At 40.1% G+C, this 21639-nt stretch overlaps 1 pseudogene; it reads left to right on the top strand.

The window, feature by feature from the left end:
* The first annotated feature begins 16027 nt into the window (after positions 1-16027).
* Positions 16028-18973, top strand: LOC131274155 (target of rapamycin complex 2 subunit MAPKAP1 pseudogene; annotated as a pseudogene).
* The last annotated feature ends 2666 nt before the right edge of the window (positions 18974-21639 follow it).

Below are 21639 nucleotides of genomic sequence, written 5' to 3'. Positions count from 1 at the left end.
AGTCCAGTGTAGGTCAGGAGATAGTGCCAGGCAAACATGGTTTGGAACATAACCAGGGTGCTGGGATCTGATCATACATAGAACAAATCTCATGGTAAGTGGGCCAGTTTAGAGATACAGACCTCAGCTGGACACCAGCCTCCCATTGTCAAGTGCTCTTAAGTTACTCAATACTAGATCTTGGTGACTGGATTTTCACATTGAAAATGTGTGGGAGTCCTCAGCAGAAATCTTGGCACTCAGTGGGACTCAGTACCCACTCTAAATTCTAAACTCTAACCTCAAAAGAGCAGAATTATATTATCCAATCAAATAATTGTATGTTCTCTAGTTATAAGCAAGAGAAACTGACTTTGGCTCACTTAAGCAAACAGTTAGCAGAAAGAAAAGTAGAAGAAGCAGGATTTAGCATGGGTAGGACCCAGCATAACTCTGGGAGTCTGGGAATCAGAAATGATGAAGGTTTCTTCATGGGAGAGAATCTGTTCCATCTGTTCTCAGTCCTGCCAACAGTCTGTTTAATAATTCAAACACTGGGGAGGGAAGGCACCTTTACTGACAGTCCCACCAAGGCTGTATGCAATGGGTGAGGGAGCTCTACAAAGAAAAGTGGTGTGGTGGGAGGGCAAACCCCACAGACATTCACCATGCTCACCGTGTTGGTTACACGGGATTCTCTCCCACTACAGTCACGGCTGGCTTGCCTGGTCATTGTCTCCAACTCTTTCTTCTCCTTGAGTGGTTTTCCTTTCGTACACCTTGGGCTAGATACGTAGAAAGCTTTGGCTTCCAGCATCACCTGATTCGGTTCCCCTTTGCTTTGCATTTTGCATCCTTGGGCCTGGACTTCCCACTTTTAAGTTCCAGAAACTGGTCCCTTGCATGCCTTGGAGGAGAGTTCAGACAAAGATCTCAGAACATTTGATATCCATGGTTGTGATCTGACACCTTGTGCCCAGAAATGGAAAGAAACTTGCTCAGGGTCAGTGAGTGAGTAAATTCAGGGTCATAGCCCAGGTTTCTCTTTTTCTTCATATATATGTTTATGAAAGAAAATCTAGAAAACATAAGAGAGTAAAAAGTGCAACACCCACCCACATACTCCAATACTATTTATATGTTCAAACCCAGTCTTTTGGCATCTAGTTTAGCTTGGGAGGCCATATCATACAGTACATAGGTTCAGAGCATGGACTCTGGAGCTCTCCAAAGTTGCCAGTTAGGAGCTGTGTGGGCCTGGAAACATGCCTTAATCTAAGCTACCTGTAAAATAGAGGTGGTGTGAAGAAAGGGTATAGCATTATCTGTTATATAGTAATTACTCAGTAAATATTGGTAAAAGCTGAATAAATATTAAAATTCATTAACAACTTTTGTTCTCTCCATGCCTCCATGCTGCCTGTTGCAACTGTTTCCCTTAATTCCTTACGCAACTTCCCATCTCACTTTTGTGCTTCAGAGGGACGATCCACTGGTTATGGGGAGTGATTTTTTATTCACCTCATGCCCTCCTGAAAACACAACTAGCATCCACAAGACTGTATTGAGAAATTTGGATAAGGATTGTGGGGAGGATAAAACAAAGAGCACGTAAGTGTAGACTGAACTTATATTGGACCATAGCAGCTCAGTAATATCTGCTCTTCTCTTAGTAATAGCATCCCTACCTCCTTTTCCTTTGAGTCAATATGCCCCTACTCTGGATATTTTGTGGGGCTGTCAATCACATTATCTGGTTCTGCCTCATCCACACCACAGGGGTAGGCAAGATTCAGGCCCAGGCAATCAGAATATCCCTGACCTCAGAGAACAGTTCAGTAACAGGCAATTTCAACCTCAGACAAGCCCCTGCGATTTCTTCTTGGGACTTTGGAATCTAGGTACCATGCAAAAATGCACTAAACCTGCAGAGGAAGCCTCCTTGCAGGAAGAGACAATGAGATCAACACCAAGAGAAGCAGGCACATGCAGAGATGAATCTGGAAGTATCAAATACCCAGCTCCTGCCCCTGAATTCCTGGGCCTTGCGGAGATTATGAATTATGTAAGTTTTCCCACCATGCTTCCCAGCCATGTGAACCATAGAAATTTCCTTCTCTTTTTCTCATTTCTTTTTTGCTTACACTGAATTGTGTTAAGCTGTTGTTCTTTTCAAGTCAGAGTCCTGACTGATACAAATGCTTTGTTTGTAAAGAGGGAATGTGGTCGTGTAGTCATTTGTAATTTTGTCCACTCTGTCTCTGATGAGAAGCATCATTATTCCCAAGTGGGCAGGACTTCCAGCACACTGCCCAAGATAAAAGGAATCCCTATCTTTGGAGGTTCAGTCTTCTTGATTTATTATTCAGGCTCTCTTTGGAGTTGTACTCTGTCTTACTGATGGCTGATGTGATCTTCTGTATTCACCCCACTGAGCAGAATTTGAGTCTCAAGTTATTTGAAGAAACTGTGATCTTCTTATCTCTTTGGTTTCCTTGGAGTTTTCTTTTTCTATTCTCTTTCATCTCTAGCCAAGCACTAGGAAAAGGTGTAATGGCATGAGATCCTGAGTATGGATGTATATGAAAGTATTTGGCATATTCTGAGCTATCATAATTAATCACGTGGCACCTGTATCCCGCTCCCTTTATAATCGCAGTCCTTATTTTTCACTTTTATAAACAAGCCTGGGTGAATGTGACATCCCCAGAGAGGTCTTGCATAGCCCTCCCTGTAAAGCTGTAGGTAGAGGGCTGGTCACATTTAGTCAGACACAACAGGCTTCTAGTTTATTGCTGGCTTAAGGAATTCTCCCACACACCCCAATCTGCGTCTTCCCATTGTTTGAGAATCCTGCCCATCTTCTCAGCAGTTTGTCCCTCTTCTCCTTCAGAAAAATGCTCAGAACACTTCTGGAAGCTTTCATGCTTGATTCCTTTCAGTGCCAGCCTATCTAACATTTGTTTCTTCTTACATGTGCCCTTTTATTTCCTTGTGCTCAGATTCCCCAATGGACTATAAATTACTTGCAGGCAAGAACAGTGTTTCTTATGATTTCTTTAAGAACATCATAGGGAAAAAAAAAAAACAGAATAAGGGGCTCAATGGCAAAACTGTAAGTGGGAGAGATTAGTGGATGCTGGGGCATGACTAGATTTTCATCATCACTGTGAGGAAATAGAACTGAAAGGAATATATTTTGTGGTTTTTGCCTTCTAGGATAAGAAGTCTGTAAGAATTGTGTCCCAATTTGGCTTGCCAGTTTCACAACATTAATGAGAAAAATAATAAAGGAATTTTTTGAACATTTACATAGACACACATTGATGTACAAGTGCCCACAGAGACTTTTTTTTGGCTTGTTTTTTTGGCATTTGCAAATATAAATGTTATTGTGATAAGTTCACTACAAACTAGCCAACCAGTCATAACTGAACTAAAAGGCAATGAAGACTTTGAATCAATGTTACTCTTCTGGACCTTTTTAGAGCTCCAAGGAGTGGGCAGAAGTTGTGGATTCACCAGAATACAGGATCAAAGTGAAACTCTTGGAGACATCTCCCTCATACTTGCCACTACCCCTAACCTCATATGACTTCTTTAGAAATCAAGGGGATCCTTAATTTGGTTCCTGAGTTGACCAAAAATAAACCATTCAAAAAAGATTTCAAAGATGAAGAACAGATTCACATTAGAGGAGGTAAGGAAATATGACAACTGGATAGTATATGATCTGGGAGTTTCTTTTGCTAAAAAGGAGAGTTAGTGAAATCTGAATGAGATTTGTAGATTAGAAAATAGTATTATATCAATGTTAATTGACTCATTTTAATAATATTACTGTATTTATATAATAGCTTGTCCTTTTGGGGGAAATACACATTGAAGTATTTGGGGTCAAGTGGCTTCATGTTGTAAATTACTTCCAAATGATATCTATAAATGTGAGTGTGTGTTTGTATGTGTGTGAAATGAAAGGAGAAATAAGAAGCCTATAATTAGAGCTTGATATTTCAGTTTACCTCTCTTAATAACTGATTGGAAAACATTAGGTACAGAGAAGACTTAAACAACACAAGCAACACTATCAGCCAACTGGACCTAATTGATATTTACAGAACATGACACCCAGCAACTGAGGAATACACATAACTTTAAATTGCATGTGAAGTATTTACCAAGAGAGACCATATGCTGGGTCATAAAACAATTTGTAATGAATTTACAAGGGCAGAAATCATACAGAATGTACTATCTAACCATGAAAGAATTAACTTTGAAATCAACAACAAAAAGCTTAATAATAGAAAAAAGAAAAATCTAAAGCCAATGATCTAAGCCACCAACTTAAGAACTTAGAAAAAGAGTAAATTAAACCCAAATCAAGTAGCAGGAGGAAAACAAATATATAAGAGTAGCAATCAATAAACTTTAAAGTGGACAAATTATAAAGAAAATCGATTAAACCAAATACCTAGGTAAAGAATTATAAAATTGCAAATATCTAGCTGAACTGATATGAAAAAAGGAAAGAAAACACAAATTACTAATATCAAAAATGAAAGAGGTGATATCACAATGGATTCTATAGATATTGACAGAATAATGGGGTAATATTATGACCAAATGTAATACACAAAATCCTTGAAAGACATATTACCAAAACTGTCTGAAGAAGAAAAAGAAAAACTGAATAGCTCTATACTTATTTATTTATTTATTTATTTATTTATCTCCCTTCACCCCCACCCCGGTTGTCTGTTCTCTATGTCTATTTGCTGCGTCTTCTTTGTCCGCAGCGGCATTGGAATCTGTGTTTCTTTTTGTTGTGTCATCTTGTGTCAGCTCTCCGTGTGTGCGGCACCATTCCTGGGCAGGCTGCACTTTCTTTCGCGCTGGGCGGCTCTCCTTACAGGGCGCACTCCTTGTGCATGGGGCTCCCCTATGCGGGGACACCCCTGCATGGCAGAGCACTCCTTGCGCGCATCAGCACCGTGCATGGGCCAGCTCCACACGGGTCCAAGGAGTGGTAGACGGACGCCCTAACTACTGGGCCAAGTCAGCTGCCTTAAAAATGAATTTAAAATAAAATTAAAACCTTTGCAAAAATTTCAGACTGAGATGGCTTCACTAGTGAATTTTATCAAATATTTAAAGACAACACCAATTCTAAACAAAATCAGAAAATGGAGGAAGAGATAAACATCACTCAACTCATTTTGTGAGAACAGTGTTACACTTACACCAATATCAAAGAATTCATAGGAAAGCGGGAGGGAGCGCGAGAGTGGGAGCCACTGGCAGGCAGTTAGTGCCTGTCCTCAGGACCAGCGAGGGGACTTTACTGTTTACAGTGAGCCAGGCCGCTAGGAGCAGCGACCCCCACCCTGCAGTCCCCCTGCAGTCCCAGGAGTGCGTGTGCGAGCTGGCTGGACACAGGGCCCACCAAGGTCCTGCCAGCTGACTAGAAAGCACTTGCACAGCTCTCCAAGAAAGACCCACATGGATCCCAGGACTGGCTGAGTGGTGACGCGATCCTGCTGGAGCAATTTCTGGAAACTACAAAGCAGGAGGTGTCTGGATGTCTATCTGGAGAGACTGCGACAAAATTAATGCTTCCTCAGGGTAAAATTGTGGGTTTCTAACACTGAACTCGGAAGCTGTGGGAAGGTAAATCCCTTCCCCCTAGGGGCAAAGGGCTGCAACTTTCCCTGAGAACTACCGGCCACAAGGCAGAGTTCCCAAGCCCTGTGTTCCCCTAAACGCACGAGCCCTAGCCTATGTGCCCTGAACCCCTGCAACCCACATCTCACAGACCCATGTACACCGAGTCTACATTCTCCTGGGCCTCTGTTTCCCAAACCCAGTACTCCCGGAAATCTGGCATTGCCCTAGCCCGCCAGGCTAACTCCAGGAGTGGGAGGGTTAGGTGGGAGGTGCAGAGGGGCCCAAGGAGTGCAGATTCAATTTTCCGTCCCCCGCTTTTACTGAGTTTGGAGGAGCATAAGCACTGACTTGGGGAGAGCCTAGGAAGAGAGGAGAGGTGGATCTGCTGAGAGAGCCTGATTTACATAAATGCCCTGGGATAGGAAACTTAGTCGGGGAGAATGTGGAGTCAGAAAAATAACTAGCCACTCTGTAGAACACCTAAGGGAGAGGGACAGTAGGCTGTGTTTTGCAGGTTTACAAAAGCATATTTAAGGTTCCTGGGAAGGGATGGGTGCTCTCTCTCAAGAAATTAAGAGACATTTTCTGAGGAGAGTTGGTTCACTGGGGACCCATTTGAATCTCCTCCGGGGGCCCTCACACAGCCTTCCTCCTGCCCTGGAGAGAGGGAAGTGAGGAAGGGAGAAAGAGGGTAGGTCAGACTCCCAAGCAGTTTATTCATTTGCAAAGAGGATTCTTTCCTTGAGGACTTGTCTAGTCTTTCTTTTTGGCTTGTTTTCTTGTTTCTCTTTCCTCTTTATACCTCCATGGCCCTTTTATTTCTTTTTTTTCCTTTCTCTTTCTCGCTTCCCCCCCTTTCCTTTTTCCCTCCTTTTTTTCCTTCTTTTCTTTTCTTTTTTAATATTAGGTGCTGCAGGCAACAATTCTTATTTGCTGTGCCTCCTCATCCTCAAATTCCTCCTTCCTGTGTGTACTGATTTTGGCTACCAACTCTATCCCCTTTCCTTTACACCTTTCTATCTTCCATCATTTATTGTTTCTCTTGCATTCCACCTCTTTTTGTTTACCCCCCAATATTTCTGACTTTTTATCTCTAATACCTCTATTCTGTTTTCTATTTTTCATTCACTCTTTATATTCTTGTCCTTTCTTTTCTCTTTACCTCTCTCTGGACCATACTGGCCATTTAATTCATACTATATTCCTCCCCATATTCAGTTTACTATCCCATTATAGGTACTCCACTTTTTTACTGTTATAACCCCACACAGCTTATATGAGTTCAATATCCATTCTCATAGATCTCACATGGTTCTTCTGCTAATATCCACTATCAATACTATTATGTTTTTCTTTTCCCACCCCTTTTGCTATCTCTGGCCCTAATATTTTCCTTCAAGGTAACTTAGCCAACAACAAGGAAATAGAATAATAAGAACAAAGTGACAAAGGGAAGACTTAACATGCATGCAAAAACAACTAATTGAACCCTGACATGAAAAAATTAATCAACTGAATAAACCCATCAAGATATAATGATGACTAAACAGCAACAAAAATTACAAACCATACCAATAATTAGGAAAACATGACCCAATTCAATGAACAAACTAAAAATCAGGAAGATGAGTGGAACACCGAACAACTAATTAAAGCTCTCAAATGCATATATCATGGGCCAATTTAATGAAATGAAGGAAGAGATTAAGGATATTAAGAAAACACTTGGAGAGTATACAGAAGAAATTGTAATCATGTACAAAAAGATAATGGCTATGATGGGGATGAACAGCACAATCCAAGCAATGCAAAATACACTCTTAGCAAATAACAACAGATTTGAAGAGTCAGAGGAAAGAATTAGTGATGTGGAAGATAGTACATCTGAAATCAAACAGTAGAATTGATCAATAGAAAGACAGAAAAAATCCAGCAGGGACTTAGGGACCTGAATGACAATGCAAAACGCCCAAACATGTGCATCATAGGCATCCCAGAAGAAGAAGAGAAGGGAAAGGGGATAGAAGGGGTGTTGGAGGAAATAATGGCTGAAAACTTCCCAAACCTCCTGAGGGAGATGCATGTACATGTCCAGGAAGCACAACACACCCCAAATAGCATACATCCCAACAGGCCTACCCCAAGACATATACTTGTCAAATTATCCAATGCACAAGACAAAGAGAAAATACTGAAAGCAGCAAGAGAAAAGAGAACCATCACTTACAAAGGAGGCTCCATAAGATTAAGTGCTGATTTCTCATCTGAAACCATGGAGGCAAGAACGCAGTGGTATGACATAGTCAAGGTACTAAAAGAAAAGAATTTCCAAACAAGAATACTCTATCCAGCAAAGTTAGCATTTAAAAGTGATGGAAAGTTCAAAATATTCACAGGTAAAAACAAACAGAGAGTATGCCAACAAGAAACCTGCCCTTCAAGAAATACTAATGGGAGGTTTGCAGAAAGAAAGAAAAAAACAGGAGAGACAGAGTTGGAGGAGAGTGTAAGACCAACTAAAATGACTGAAAGAGATAAAAAAATCAAACAACTTATGACAAACACAAATCCAAAAAATTATGGCAGATATGTCATTCCTTCAAAGTAATAACACTGAATGTCAATGGATTAAACTCACCTGTTAAGAGACACAGATTGGAAGATTGGATAAGGAAATATGACCCATCAATATGCTGTCTGCAAGAAACATGTCTTAGACCAAGGGATTCAAGGAGATTGAAAGTGAATGGCTGGAAAACAATCTTACAGGCAAACAATAACTACAAAAGGGCAGGAGTAGCTATATTAAGATCAGACAAAATAGACTTTAAATGCAAAACAATTGTGAGAGACAAAGATGAACAATACATATTAGTGAAAGGGATAATCTTTCAAGAAGAAAGAACAATCATAAATATTTATACCCCTAACAAGGGACCTCCACATATGTGAGGCAAACACTGCAAAAACTAAGGGAAGGAATAGATGCCTCAACAATTATAGTGGGGGACTTTAACACAACACTGTCAACATTGTACAGAACATCTCAAAAGAGAATCAATAAAGAAACAAAGACTTTGAACAATATGTTAGAGGCTCTGGACCTAATAGACATGTACAGAACATTACACCCAAATACAGCAGGATATACATTTTTCTCAAGTGCATATGGATCATTCTCCAAGATAGACCACATGCTAGGCCACAGAGAAAATCTCAGTGAATTCAGAAAGACTGAAATCATGCAAAACAATTTCTCTGAATATAGTGGAATGAAGCTGGAAATCTGCAAGGGCCAGAGACCCAGATTTGGCACCAAGATATGGAAGTTAAACAACACACCCTTAGAAAAACAATGGGTCAAGGAAGAAATCTCAACAGAAAAAAATCTCAACAGAAATCAATAACTATCTTGAAACTAATGAAAATGATAAAACAACATATCAAAACTTATGGGATGCAGGAAAAGTTATACTGTGAAGAAAATTCACAGCCAAAAATTCATACTATAAAAAAGAAGAAAGAGCTAAAATTGAAGAACTAACTGCACAATTGGAGAAATTAGTAAAGAAACAACAAACTAACCAAACAAAGAAGAAGAAAGAAATTACAAAGATCAGAGCAGAACCAAATGAAATAGAAAATAAGAAAGCACTTGAAAAGATAAACAAAACCAAGAGCTGGTTCTTTGTGAAGATCAAAAAAATTGACTAGACTAACAAATTAGCTAGACTAACAAAGAAAAAAGAGAGTAGATGCAAATACACAAACTAAGAAATGAGAAAGAGGATATCACCACTGACCACACTGAAATAAAGACTATCATAAGAGGATATTTTGAAAAACTATATTCCAACAAGAAAGACAATTTAGAGGAAATGGACAAATTCCTAGAAACACATAAGCAGCCTACATTGACAAAAGAAGAAATTGATGGTCTCAACAAACCAATCACAAGTAAAGAGATAGAATCAGTCATTAAAAACCTTCCAACTAAGAAGAGCCCTGGGCCAGATGGTTTCACAGGTGAATTCTACTAAACATTGCAGAAAGAACTAGCACTGATCTTGCTTAAACTTTTCCAAAAAAGGAAAAGAAAAGGGACATTGCCTAACTCATTCTATGATACCAACTTTACCCTAATACCAAAGCCAAACAAAGACATGATAAGAAAGGAAAATTGCAGATCAGTCTCTCTAATGAACCTAGATGCAAAAATCCTCAACAAAATACTTGCTAATTGCGTTTAACAACACATTAAACAAATTATACACTATGACCAAGTGGGTTTCATTCCTGGCATGCAAGGATGGTTCAACAAAAGAAAATCAATTAATGTAATATAGCACATAAACAGATTGAAGGAAAAAAGCACATGATCACATCTATAGATGCAGAAAAAGCAATCAATAAAATATAGCACCTTTTCTTGATAAAAACACTGCAAAAGATAGGAATAGAAGGAAACTTTGTTAACATGAAAGAGGGTATATATGAAAAATACACAGTGAAGTGGACTTGGACCAATGGATAGGGTGTCTGCCTACCACATGGGAGGTCCGTGGTTCAAACCCTGGCCTCCTTGACCCATGTGGAGCTAGCCCATGAGCAAAGCTGATGTGCACAAGGAGTGCCCTGCCATGCAGGGGTGTTCCCCATGTAGGAGAGCCCCAGGCACAAGGACTGCATCCCATAAGGAAAGCCACCCAGCATAAAGGAAAGTGCAGCCTTCCCAGGAATGGTGCCACACACACGGAGAGCTGACACAAGATGATGCAACAAAAAGAAACACAGATTCCTGGTGCCACTGATAAGGATAGAAGCAGTCACAGAAGAACACACAGTGAATGGACACAGAGAACAGACAACTGGAGGGTGGAGGAGGAAAGGGAGGAAATTGAAAAAAAGAAAAAAACACAGCTAATATCATTTACAATGGTACAATCCTAAAATCTTTCCCTCAAAGATAGGAAAAAGGCAAGGATGCCCACTATCACCTCTTCTATTAACACTGTGTTTGAGGTACTTGCTCCAGCACTGAGACAAGGACCAGATAGAAAAGGGATCCAAATAGGAAAGGAAGAAGTAAAAAGTTCACTATTTGCAGTTGACATGATCCTATACATGGAAAGCCCTGAGAATCTACATTAAAGCTTCTAGAACTTATGAGTTCAGTAAAGTTGCAGGTTATAAGATCAATCCACAAAAATCAGTAGCATTTCTGTACACTGATGATGAGCAATCTGAGGAGGAAATCAAGAAACAAATACCATTTACAAAAGTAAATTAAAAAATCAAATGCATGGGAATAAATTTAACTAAAGATGTAAAAGACTTATACACAGAAAACTGCACAACACTGTTCAAGGAAATCAAAGAAGACCTAAATAAATGGAAGTATACTCTCTCTTCATGGATAAGAAGACTAAATATTATTAAGATGCCTATCCTACCAAAACTGGTGATCTACAGATTCAGTGCAATCCCAATAAAATCAACACAGCATTTTTTAATTAACTAGAAAAACTATGAAATTTATTTGGAAAGGAAAGAGGCCCTGAATAGCCAAAGACATATTGAAAAAGAAAAATGAAGTGAGAGGAATCACACTACCTGACTTCAAGACATTACAAAGCTATAGTAGTGAAAACAGCATGGTATTGGTGCAAGAATAGACACACTGACCAATGGAACTGAATTGAGAGTTCTGATATAGATACTCATATATACAGTTATCTGATATTTGACAAGGCCATCAAAACCACTCAATTGGAAGAGAATGGCCTCTTCAACAAATGGTGCCTAGAGAATTGGATATCGATATGCACAAGAAGAAAAGAGGATTACTGTCTCACACCTTATACAAAATCAATGCAAGATGGCTGAGAGACCTAAATATAAGAGCCAAGACCATAAAGACCTCAGAAAATAATGTAGGGAAGAATGTATAAGACCTTGTGATGGGAAATGGCTTCATGAACTTCACACCCAAAGCATGAGCAGCAAAAGAACAAATAGATAAATGGGACTTCCTCAAAATTAAAGCCTTTTGCACCTCAAAGGAATTTGTCAAGAAAGTGAAAAGAAGGCCTACCCAATGGGAGAAAATATTTGGTGACCATATATCTGATAGGAGATTTATATCCTGCATATGAAAGAACTTCTACATCTTGAAAATAAAAAGACAAATAATCCACTTGAAAAATGTGCAAAAGACCTGAACAGATGTTTCTCCAAAGAAGAAATACAAAAGGCTAAAAAGCACATGAAAAAATGCTCCAAATCTCTAGCTATTAGGGAAATGCAAATCAAAACTACAATGAGATATCATCTTACTCCAAAAAGACTGGCAGCTATAAAACAAACAAACAAACAAACAAAAAAAACCGAAGAGTACAAGTGCTGGAGAGGATGTGAAGTAATGGGAACACTCGTCCACTGCTGGTGGGAATGCAGAAGGATCCAGTCATTCTGGAGGACAGTTTGGCGGTTTCTCAAAAAATTAGCAATCGATTTGCTGTATGACCCAGCAATTCCACTGCTGGGTATACACCCAGAGGAACTGAAAATAAGGACGCAAACCGATATGTGCACACCAATGTTCACAGCAGCATTATTCACTATTGCCAAAAGCTGGAATCAACCCAAATGCCCATCAACTGATGAATGGATAAATAAAATGTGGTATATACATACAATGGAATACTACTCAGTTATGAGAAGGAATACAGTACAAACACACGTGATAACATGGATGAATCTTCATGATCTTATGTTCAGTGAAGCAAGCCAGGCATTGAAGGACAAATACTACTTTACCTCTCTGATATGAAACAAGAAAACCAAGCTGTCTCAGAGAACTAGAGACTGGAAGATAGGCTTAAAGGAATTTTAGGGGGGGAGAGGAAAGTTGCAAGCTGACGCCTACATGGGTGAAGTCTATGATAAGCTGGAGTTACGTATTGGTACAGGGAAGAGATAAGATGGGAGCATAGGGATAACATTGGGTGGAGCTTTGAGGGCTTGAGAGGGACTAGGGTTGGAAGGATGGGTCAGATGGCTCAAGGAATTGGGGGGAGGGCCAGGGAGAACAGTTGAACATGGAGAATCTCAGGTATATGGTTGAAGATATAAGGTTGAGAAAACTCTTTAGAAACTATAAGGAAGGATTACATGTTTAAGGTACTTAAGAGGGGGCATCTGGCATGGGGGCATGCTGCTAGGGAGTGAGTGAGTGCTCAGTTTGTCATAGTGTTAAATCATTGGGTGGAGACCATACAATGAGTGTGAAGGTGTACCTATGTCCTGGGCTCCCAAAGGGTTAGGGCAGTCTAATATGTCAAGCCCTCAGCATTGTTCCAAGTATCTGTTAATCTGGTCCCTCAAGTAGTGAAGACTGATTGTCACTGTGGGCCCTGAGGGGTGAGGGAGAGAGGTAAAGAATAGATGGAGGCAGGGCAACTGGGGAGCAATGGAAATGCTCCAGATCATGTAATGATGGATATAGGACATGTTAATGTACACCAAAAATGTATACAAGTTTATAAGCTAAAATGTAAACCATAATGTAAAACATCAGGAAACTAAAATTTAGACATTTTTATAGTCTAAAATTTAAACCATAATGTAAACCAAAATGGTACCATGTTTGAAAGCTATGTTTCAAAATCTGTACATCAGCTGCAGCACATGTAACATGGACATGTAAAAAGATCATTGCTGGGGAAGGGGAAAAGGGTTTGATATTGGATATATGAGAGTCCCCTATATTGTATATGTGAATTACTGTGATCTAAAACATATGTGGTGCTCACTTCGAGACAAACTTAATAATTAGAAAAAGAAAAAAGAAAGGAAGTAGACACTGAAGAAGAAATGGAAGAAATTGCCTTGCCACTGTGCATACAGGGCAACACCTATTACAGTGATGAAAGGCAAAATGTTAAAAGCAAATCTTTATAATATTGTTCATTTTTATTAGTACACCAATTTATTTTTACTTTATCTTAGTATTTCTAAATTAGTATGCATACGTCTGGTCTTTAAACCCATCACTATTTCATTTTCCTATTAGTTGAATTTGGCAATATGTTCAGCTTCATTGTTGAAGAGGTTTTGGACCACAGAGAGGCTCAACTGTGTCAGGGGAGGAACATTGGTGTGGGGTGTTATTGAAGGGGGGGCACATGGTTGGGAAGGAGTTCTCCAGGGAATGTATATAGGGGACATAAAAATGTTAGATAACAGTTACAGATGACAACTGAGGGAGTGCTGGGTTCCTATCCAGGGGAGCTCTGTCATATTCCTGAATGGAACAGCAACCATCCCTAAAGTGGGACAGTAAAGACCAACAAAGAAGGATTTTCCAACAATGAGCCCTTGATACTGATGACTATGCTTGTGAGTCTGTGTGCCTGAAATATGAACTAGGTCTAGAGCTGCAGGGTGCCTAAGAGTTACCTCCTGAGAGCCTCCATGTTGCTCAGATGTGGCCATTCTCTAAGCCAAACTCAGCATGTAGATGCATTGCCTTCTCCCCATCATGGGACATGACTTCCAGGGATGAGCCTCCCTGGTGCCAAGGGATTACTACCAAGCACCAGCTGATGATGTAAATAGAAAAAGACCTTGAATAAAAGGGTCAACTCAGACTGACATGTAGGATCATGTGTTAAAACTGCTTTTTGACCTTGAATAAAAGGGGGAAATGGCAAAGTCAAATGAGTTTGTATGGCTAAGAGTCTTCAAAAAAGAGTCAGGAGGTCATCAGAAGTGTCATGCTTATGCACTCCTCAGGAGGACCCTGAAACAGCTAAAGTGGAAACAACCCTAGGTACTGGTTCTCCTGAGGGCTATGGAGACCCACAGGGATATGGAGCTCAGTACCATGTCAGTGGGCCCTACTTTGGAATTTGTGTCCCTGAGTGTGATGGAGTTGGACTCAGATGTGACCTTTCTACACAAGCCTCTTGTCTCACTTTTACTGAACCTTTGGTTGGTGCTAGCATTTGTGTATACTCAGGTGACTTGACTCTCTGGACTGCTCATGTGCAACTGGGCCCTGAGCATCAGCAGAGTTGCAACTCCTCCTCTCTGGTTCATTGGACTTAGAGAGATCAACTAACAGGGAGGTGAAGATGGTCAATCACCACACCAGGGAACTGAGAGTGTCTTCAGCTGCAAGCAAGAGAATTGCATCCATCAACCATGTGGAATCTAAGCCCTCTCTCAAAATAGAGGTGGAGTGGACATCACCATCCTAGGGCGCACAGAATGGAGGAATAAAATATGGATTAGAGTGGACTTACTATATAATACTACAAAACTTTTGTGACTGCTAATGGAAGAAATTGTGTTATTGATGGGGAGAAAGTGGCCACGGTGGTTGCTGGGGATGGGGAGTGGGAAGAGATGTGATGAGGGGACATTTTGGGGAATTTGGAGTTGTCCTGATTGATACTGCAGGGTCAGATGCTGGACATTATATATCCTGCCATAGCCCACTGAATGTGTGGGAGGAGAGTGTGAAGTACAGAGTAAACTATTGTCCACGTGGTGCAGCAGTGCTCTAAAATGTGTTCTTCGAGTGTGATGAGTATGCCACAATGATAGGGGAGGTTGTTGGTGTGGGAGGAGTGGGGTGGGGGAATGGGGAGTGTATGGAAGCCTCTTACATTTTTTATAATGTGGCCTTTTTGGTGATGTATGTATCTTCAAAAAAATACAATTTACGAAAATGATGGGGGTGGGGGAGTGAGGTGTGGGTTATGTGGGAACTTCTTATGTTCTTTTGATGTAACGTTCTGTGTGATCTATTAACTTTAATTTAAAAAGTTTTATTAAAAAAAAAAGAATTCATAGGAGAATGCACAAAGCAATATCCCTGATGAGCAAACATACAACAAATCCTTAACAAAATATTAGAAAACAAATCTTGCAGTTTATACAAAGTATGTACACTATGAGTAGGTGAGTTTATCCCAGGAATAGCAGATATTTAGTTAATGGAATTATAGACTATGGAATATAAAATATATTTAAATGGCTAAAGAAGAATTTAAATACACAAGGAAAGAAAAACACCATCAACAAAGAGTAGGTATTACTTTTGGCCTTTAGCTCAAAGGACGTGAACTTTCTTCAGTCATCCTGCATTTAGGTTCAGCTGATACTAACCGCCTTTGCTATGCCACCCAAACTCTGTACCAACAAGATTGAAGTCATTTACCTGAGTTGCACCAGTCAGGAAGTCTATGCCACATCTGCCCTAGCCCCCAAGATCAGCCCCCTGGTTCTGTCTCCAAATAAGGCTGATGATGACATCACAAAGGCAAATGGTGACTGGGAAGGTTTAAGGATTATAGTGACTGACCATTCAGAACAGACAGGCCTAGATTGAATGTGGGACCCTCTACCTCTGCCCTGATGATCCAAAGCCCTTAAAGAACAACCCGGAGACAGAAAGAAGCAGAAAAACATTAAGCACAGTAGCAATATCACCTTTGATGAGATACCCAACATTGCCTGACAGATGTAGCAGCCATCTCTTGTCCAAAAAACCTTTGGAAGTATTAAAGAGATTCTGGGGACTGCCCAGTCTGTGGGCTGTAATGTCAATTGCTGCCACCTCATGCCATCATAGATGACATTAACAGTTGTGCAGTAGAATGCCCTGCTAGTTAAGAACTACAAAGGAAAATATTTTGATAAAGGACCATTTGACAACAACAGCAACAACAACAAAGAAGGGCAGATATCAACAAGTGATGCCAGGAAAACTGTATCTGAATGAAGGAGGACCCCTACCTCACAGCATATGTAATGGTTAGGCTAATGTGTCAACTTGGCCCAGTTGTTTGATCAAGTAAGCACTGGGATATTTGTAACACAAGGGCATTTCACAGACTTTGATCATCAGTGAGTTGATTGCATCTATTACTGATTACATCTACAATCAAATGAGATTATCAGCAATGAGTGACTCTCATCCAATCAATTGAAGCCCTTAAGAGGAGAAGTTGTTTCAGCATTCAGATGGAGAATTCCCATCTCTACCTAAGGTAGCCAGTGTCTCCTGGGGAACTCATTGAGGACTTCCATCAGAGTCCCTGGCTTGCAGCCTACTCTACAGAATTTGGACTTGTGCATCCCGATGGTCGCATGAGACAATTTCATAAAATCTCATACTATTTAAAGATATTTCCTGTCCATTCTGTTTCCCTATAGAACCCTGACTAATACAACATATAAAGAAATCAACTCAGAATTGATCAAAGATCAGTCATGGTGCAACTCTGCGCATCAGGGTGCTGTTCTACCAGCCAGTGGCCAGGAGCAGCAGTGGCATAAGGTCAGCCTGGAAAGTAGCAGGTGAATAGGCTGGGAGGATCGCCAGTCCCCAGAGGATGCTGAGAGAGTGGATTTTGGGGCAGGGACCAGGAGGTGCTGGGGACCTGGGCTCTCTCCTCTGAAATGATCATGGAACTTGCCTGGCCCACTGTGTGGGAGCAGCTTCAGGTATGTCTGTGGAGAAGTTTGAGATGCACTGTACTGTAGAGGTTCCCTTTCCTTGAATTTTGGCAGATGACAAAGTACGCATTTTACTGTAAAAAAAATTAAAACAATATAGGTGAGTACTAAAAAGAAAATGAATCCTCACACTCAGAGGTAGGTGAGGCTACAAAGAGGAGAAAATAGCCTTTTAAGGAAATTGGCCCTCAGAAAGGATAGCCTTCTCAGACAACTCAGATATCATTCTAGCTCATATTTGACAATCACATATGACCAGTGATTACTCAGGAATGTGTGAGATGGTTCTCATTGATCATGATGCTGACCTAGAGAAATTTCATCCTCCTTTAATGCCTGGACACCATGGGTCAGAAGTTTAGAGGAGCAATGGTGAGACTCAGATCTATGTATATGCCCAGGCACTATTATCTCAAGTTGAGACTCTGGTATTAGAAGATGCTCAAACACAGCTCAAAGATTAGAAAGACTGAAAAGAGAGAAAACCAGATCAAATGCAAAAATATTCAGTGGAAAGAAAGAAATTCTAGGCAATCAACCTAGGAGTTACAGTCACTGTTTGAAAAAAAAAAGTCCCTCAAAGAAAAACCTCTGAGAAAAAGCAGACAGTATTATCTGTATGCTGGAGCAGTGCTCCGTGCAGCTGAATAACCCTCTGAACAAGTATTCTAGTTTTGATGGCAAAGGTCATGTAGGGATAATAGTAGCCAGGAAGATCAACATCTCCTTTCCCCTGCACTTCAGCCAGGACAGACTGCTACCAATGACTGTGGTGACAATGGCCAGCTCCAGAATGCAGGACCTAATTGGGTTCATCTGTTGGACAGTGAAGGACAGGAGCCAAAGCTCAGTGACAACACCAGTGCCTACTGCCTGCACACTGCTGAGGATGATGGGGAAGATGACATAGATTTCCCCACACTGGATTCCAACAAGCCCATTCATAAGTTTGACCTCAGTACTTTGGCTCTGGTTGAAATGTATTCATCTCCCAGTCTGACATCCAAAGAGTCACTCTTTTTTGAATAAATGCCACTTGTGTTTTCTCCCTTATTCAGGTGGACACCACAAAGGTCACCATGAAAGAAATCTTGCCAAAGGCAGTGAAGTGAAGGAAAAGATCCCAGAAAATTTCAGGTTCAAAGGCAGACAGGTTTTCGAGGAGGATTCGCAAATTGATGTACTATGGTACAGGGTATGCTTAGCAGTCACCAATTACAAGTCATTCAAAGTCAGCATGATCCATATACTATGATTCACAAACAAAGTGCACTTAGGTATCTCTGGAGACAAGGTAGAACTAGATCCTGCTATGAATCAGAAAGCCAGGACTAAACTTTGGATTAAGCAGAAACCCCTCTCAATCGATTCTGACCTGCTATGTGCCTGTGACCTTGCTGAAGAAAAAAGCCCCATTTACATATTTAAACTCACATATCTAAGCAATCACAATTATAAACACTTCCAGTTTGAATCTAATGCTGCTACCATCAATGAGATCATGCTCAAGGTTAACTCCATCCTGGAATCATGAGCAAGCACCACCCAGGCTGACAATTTTGCTCAAGAACAAAGAAAACTGAAGAGACATGCAATAGTTAGCTTCCAAGAGAAGCAATGAGGGCAGCAAGGACACTGGCCTCCAACCTCAATTGTTGCTGAAGCTCAAAGTCTGTCTGCCAGGGCCCAAGTGGTCTTAGAAACTGTATCCTGCAGTCCTGGGGAGGGAGGCCACTCCCTCTTCATGGGCACAGGGCTGGTGGGCTCTTGGGGAAAGTATAGGGAGGACACTACCTAGGATGGAGCTGAGTAGCAATGGCAATGGTTAGTAGTGCCCAGGGACTGGACCACCACCAAGAGGAACCATGTGTTGCCCAACCATTTTCACTGTCTGGTGACCCTGCCTAGGATGCATATAGCTATGTCCAGACACTTCCTTGCAACCACAATCAAATTTCTAAAAGCAAATGAAGAGCAAAATTGTACTTTTCTTTTTTCCTTCTAATAAACAGATATACTCTTAAAAATTGACCAATTATAACTGGTCAATTGACCAAGTATAAAAATTATACTTAAGTATAAGAGAAAAACTATAAAACTCTTAGAGGAAAGCACAGGGAAATAAGACTTTGTATTAGGAAATGGATTCTGAGACTTTATACTAGACCATGAGGAACAACAGAAAAATAGATAAACTGGACTTCATTAAAATTAGAAATTTTTGTTTACTTAAGTACATTATCATAAAAGTGATAAAACATCCTACAGATATATTGATATTTTTATCAATATTTAAGTTCTTAAATATAATTTTACTTTAGGTATTTACCTAAACAAATATCCTTGTTCTTAGGAAATGTACAGAGAAGTATTAAGTGTTCAAGGAGCATGATGCATACAACCCACTTTCATATGCTTAGAAAATTAGTGGATAAATAGATTAGATATTAAGAGAGATAGGGAAATAGATGGAATTTATACAGCAAATGTGGCAAATGTTAAAACTGGTGGATGATTATGGGGGGGGCGGCATGTTGGAGTTCTCTGTATGGGCTTTGTATTATTTTTGCAAGTGACCTATAAGTTTGAAATTATTTCAACATAAAAAGTTTAAGAAAAAAAGAGTAGGCAGATTTCAAAAGGAACTAAATAGAATTCTGGGAAATAAACAATATAATCATTCAAAGTAATACTTGTTGGAAATTAAACAGAAAATTAGATAATACTGAGAGAACTTGTAGCATATTGAAAATATGAAGATAGGAAATTATGAGCGATTAAGGGATAGGGAAGATAGAATGAGGGATCTAACATATCTCCAACAGAAGGCCAAATGGAAAGAATAAAGATTATGGAAGACAGGCAACATTCGAAAGAGATAGTGTCAGAATTTTCCACTACTGTTGAAAGATAGGAATCATTAAATTCAAGAAGCATTTTGAGAGACTTCCAGTTGACCAAGATGGTTTAGAGCAATAATCCAGGGTTCCATTCTCACACAGAATCTATGAACAACTAGCAAAAACTGGCATAGCCATCTTTCTCAGACCTCCAGAAAACAGTTTACATATTGCAGTAACAGGGCAAGCACCAAACTAAGCAAAAGGCAATGTAAAAACAGTAAGAAAACCTTGTGGTACCTTTGCTGGTTCTTCCCCCACATCCTCCCGAGCTCGGAATGGAGCTGGTCTGTACTATCAGTGCTGATCCCTGATCTTAGTTCTGGAGAAAGGAGAGTAGACCCTATGTGCACACCAGGGTGCACATATGTCTGTGTCAGGCTATCTGGTGTCAGCCTGAAGGACTGAACAACCACATTCATTTCTTGCTCACTATCCCAGAATTCATCTTGCTTGCAGAAGCAGCTTGCAGATAAATCACTCTAAGAAATGAATTGCAGTGGCCAGGGGCAAAAAATTAGTGGATTTATGGCCTACAAAACAATGCCCAGGACTGGAAGGAAAGACTATTCATAGGAAGAAAAGGGGTTGTTCAGATGCCTGGGAGTGGCAGAATTCATGAGGTCACAAGCAAAGGCCCAAGATGAGATGCTCAGAAAGGACCAGTGAGGACCCCGTGGTTTCACCTAGGGCTGTTATTTAAGTTTACTGGTAGGAGAGAGAAGTTCTAAAGGAGAGCATCAGCCAACACGAAGTCAATCTGTAAAGGTTGTAAGTGTTGATTTTTCCATTTGTTTTCTGTTATTGCTAGCCCCTGGCATTCAAGGAAATTGCTGTCATATAACTAGGTGAATACAAACTTAAAAATCAGACAGCCCAGGGACTAAATCCCACAATTAGCATATTAAATTATTAAAAAGTATAGTGTTCATGGGCAAAAAAGATTACAAGGGGGGAGAGTAGGTGTAGCTCAGCGATTGAGGGCCTGCTTCATATGTACAACATCCTGGATTCAAATCCCAGTGCCTCCTAAAAAAAGATTACAAGGCATAGAAAGAAATATGGGGAAAAAATAAATGTGAAATAATGGCCCATCCAAAGGAATAAGCAAAAACATTTAAAAAATAATAATAACATCAATGAGAAAAGCCAGACTTTGGACATAGCAGAAAAAGATTTTTAAAAAATGATCTTAGGGGAGAAGATGTGGCTGAAGTGGTTGAGAACTTGCTTCCTACATACCATATAAGGTCCTGGTTCAATCTCTGACCCTGGCACCTCAGAAAATAAAAATAAAAAATCTTAAATATGCTGAGAGAGTTAAAGGAAAACAGGGAAAAAGTAATAAAGGACTTCAGGAAAATAATATATGAACAACAATAACAATAAAGAATCTCCATAAAGATGCAGAAATTATAAAAAGGAACCAAACACTGGAGTTAACATCCTCAATACCTGGAATAAAAAATTGTGGGATTTACAAGCACATTAGAGCTGGTAAAAGAAAGAATAAGTGAACACAAAGATAAGACTATTGAAATTATCTATTCTGAGGAGCAGAAGG

This window comes from Dasypus novemcinctus, chromosome 18 (assembly GCF_030445035.2).
Source record: "Dasypus novemcinctus isolate mDasNov1 chromosome 18, mDasNov1.1.hap2, whole genome shotgun sequence".
NCBI lineage: Eukaryota > Metazoa > Chordata > Mammalia > Cingulata > Dasypodidae > Dasypus > Dasypus novemcinctus.
The sequence above is the reverse complement of the archived record's forward strand: the minus strand, read 5'-3'. Positions and strand labels throughout refer to the sequence as shown.